The sequence below is a fragment of the Rattus norvegicus genome, chromosome 2 (genome assembly GCF_021556685.1).
Source record: "Rattus norvegicus strain SHRSP/BbbUtx chromosome 2, alternate assembly SHRSP_T2T, whole genome shotgun sequence".
Classification (NCBI taxonomy): Eukaryota; Metazoa; Chordata; class Mammalia; order Rodentia; family Muridae; genus Rattus; species Rattus norvegicus.
The window spans coordinates 124506663-124510429 of record NC_141535.1 but is presented as its reverse complement, the minus strand read 5'-3'; the positions used below and the strand labels follow the sequence as shown (position 1 = coordinate 124510429).

General features: G+C 38.5%; 1 pseudogene; it reads left to right on the top strand.

The window, feature by feature from the left end:
- The first annotated feature begins 304 nt into the window (after nt 1-304).
- Nt5c2-ps3 (5'-nucleotidase, cytosolic II, pseudogene 3) lies at nt 305-1287 on the top strand (annotated as a pseudogene).
- Nucleotides 1288-3767: the final 2480 nt, after the last annotated feature.

The window sequence follows — 3767 nt, the reverse complement described above, 5'->3', positions numbered from 1 at the left end:
ACACAGGTCAACCAACACCAGAGACAATTAGTTGGCAAAAGGCAGGCACAAGAATATAATCAACAAGTTGCATGCTAGGATTGCTGCTGGGTGGTGGTGCTGAATTCATTATACACATAAAATGATGACCTCCTGGAGAGATTGCTTACAGAATGCAGCTGATGTGCCTGCTAACATGGATAAGAATGCCTTGAGAAAGTATCAGCGTGAAGCCTATCACTGGGTGTTTGTGAACAGATTTAGCCATAGAAAAAATAAAGTGTTTTGGTTTTGATATGGGTTATACCCTTGATGTCCTCAGGAGATGTTCAGCTTTGCATGTGATTCTACATTCCCTACCAGAGGCCTTGTCTTTGACACACTCTATGGAAATCTTTTGAAAGTTGATGCCTATGGAAACCTCTTGGTTTGTGCAAATGGATTCAACTTCATAAGAGGACCAGAAACTAGAGAGTAGTATCCAAATAAATTTATCCAACAAGATAATACTGAATAGTTTTATATTCTGAACACACTGTTCAATTTTCCAGAGACCTACCTGTTGGCCTGCCTAGTAGAACTTTTATTAATTGTCCTAGATATACCAGTTGTGACACAGGATTTAAAGATGGGGACCTCTTCCTGTCCTATTGGAGTATGTTCCAGGATGTAAGAGACATAGTGGACTCGGTCTATTACAAGCATTTTCTTAAGGAAAAGACAGTTGAAAATCTTCAGAAGTATTTAGTCAATGATGTCAAGTTGCTGCTGCTTCCGAGCTGAATGAAGGAATTAGGGAAAGTATTTCTTGCCACTAACAGTGACTATAAATTCAGAGATAAAATCATGACTTACCTTGTGGAAACATGGCCCCAAGCCTGGAAACTCCTAATGGCCATGGCAGTCTTACTTTGATCTGATTTTGGTGGATACACAGAAACCACTCTTTTTCTAGAGAAGGCACTACATCAGGTGGACACTAAACCTGGAAAGCTGCAAAGTGGCACCTACACAGCACCCCTGCAGCATGGCATCATATACTCAGCAGGTTCATCCGATATAATCTGTGAACTTTTGGGAGCTAAGGGCAAAGACATTTTGTATATTGGAGACCACAGTTTTGGAGACATTTTGAAGTCAAAGAAATGACAAGGGTGGAGAACTTTCTTGGTGATTTCTGAACTTGCACAGGAGCTCCACGTCTGGAATGACAAGAATTCACTTTTTGAAGAACGTCAAAAGTTGAATGTATTCTTGGCTGAAATCTACAAACACCCGGATAGCAGAAATAATGAACATTGCACCTAGACATTAGTTTTATCCAGAGACAGGTTAAGAAAGTAACTCATGACATGGACATGTGCTATAGGATGATGGGAAGCCTGTTTCATAGTGGCTCCTGGTAGATACTCTTCGCCAGCCAAGTGATGTTTTACTCTGATCTCTATGCAGTGCCATTCATCAGTCTGCTGTACTACCCATTCAGCTACCTCTTCAGAGCTGCCCATGTCCTGATGCCACTGTTGGTATAAACCAATAGTGGAACATACACACATGGATATCAATGAGATGGATTCCCCTCTTGTCACCTGTAACCTCATGTCAGTGGATTTCAAAGACACTGACTATAAGTGAACAGCTTATTAGTGAGAACAACCCCCCAACCTCTTCCTACTGGCTCCCAGGAGATCACACACTGCCATGATGATGATGAGGAGGAGGAAGAATAAAAAGGCAGACTAAAACCCTGAGCAGCCACCAAGTCTGACAGACTTACGGAGCAAGGGTGGTCTTGTTTGGATTGTTGGAGAGGGTAGGAAGACTACTTCACAAGTATATTTGGAAAGTTTCTGAAGGCTTTAAATAATTCTAATCATAGCTACTTCAGTTTTGTGTATCCGTATTCCAGCAAATGGTTTGAAACTGTATTGGAATAACAGGTAAAGTAAGGTAGGATGCATGTAGATGGCACCATGTGGCTTGGGGTGGTTTTTGGTGTCATCATACCATCTGGATGCATGAAGGTAGTAAAGGGTATCAAAGCAGAGCCACAGGACTGGTGGGAAGAGGAGATCCACAAATGCTGCATACAAACTGTACCATTTCTCCATACCCCACTTGTCCAGTGCATTACACCATTGTTTATCAATGGAGAAATACATGCTTTCATTATAAAAAAAGAACATAACCAACAGAAGCCAATAAAATATGGCAAGTATGTATACAATATTTCTACTACAGCAAGTCCTGGATATCCTAACACACCTGAAGAGCAAGATGGTGACTTTAAATACCATCTCTTGAAGATGATAGAGGCTTTTAAAGAGGTTATAAATAATTCCCTTAAAGAAATAGAGGAAAACACAGTAAAACAGGTAGAATCCCTTAAAAAGGAAACAAGTCCCTTAAAGAAATACAGGAAAATACAACCAAACAGGTAAATGAAATTAATAAAATAGTCCAAGACCTAAAAATGGAAATAGAAGTATGGTGGTTTAAGTATGCTTGACCCAGGGAGTGGTACTATTAGGAGGTGTATCCTTGTTGGAATAGGTATGACCTTATTGGAGGAAGTGTGTCACTGTGAGCATGGGCTTTAAGACTGTTATCCTAGCTGCCTGGAAGCCAGTATTCTAGTAACCTTCAGATAAAGATGTAGAAGTCTCACCTTCTCCCATACAATGCCTACCTGGACACTGCCATGCTCCTGCCTTGATGATAATAGATTGAACCTCTGAACCTGTAAGCTAACCCTAATTAAATGTTGTTCTTATAAAAGTTGGCTTGGTCATAGTGTCACAGCAATAAAACACTAACTAAGACAAGAAGCAGTTAAGAAAACACAAATGGAAGTAACCCTGGAGATGGAAAACCTAGGAAAGATAATAGGAACTACAGAAACAATAATCACCAACAGAATACAAGAGATGGAAGAGAGACTCTTGAGTATAGAAGATACCATAGAAGAAATGGATACATTGACCAAAGAAAATACCCAAATGTTAAAAGTTCCTAAATCAAAACATCCAGGAAATATGAGATAATATGAAAATACCAAACCTAAGGATCATAGGAATAGAAGAGGGTGAGGATTCAAAGGGTCAGAAAACATCTGCAACAAAATCATAGAAGAAAACTTCCCTAACCTAAAGAAAAAGATAGTTATAAACATACAAGAAGCTTAAAGGATTCCATAAAGATTGGACCAGAAAAGAAAATTCTCCTTCCACATAAAATTAAAATGTGAAATGAACAGAACAAAAAATAAATATTAAAAGCTTCAAGGGGAAAAGGCTAAGTAATATATAAAGGCAGATTTATCAGAATTATACCTATCTTCTCAATAGGTACCCTCAAAGCCAGAAGATCCTGACAGATGTCTTGCAGACCCTAAGAGATAAGAGATATCATTCTAGACTACTCTATCCAGCAAAATTCTCAATCATCATAAATGGAGACACTGAACTATTCCATGATAAAGTCAAATTAAAACAATATCTTTCTACTAATCCAGCCCTACAGAGGATATTAAAAGAAAAACTCCAACACAAGAAGGGTAACTATACCCATGAAAATATAAGAATTTAATCATCTCACAGAAAAACAAAAAGAAGAGAAACATACACACACACACACACACACACACACACACACACACACACACACACAGAGTAACTCCAACATAAAAATAACAGAACAAATGATCATGGATCATTAATATCTCTCATCTTCAATGGACTTAATTCACCAATTAAAAAAACCCACAGGCTTAAAAACAGTGTACAAAA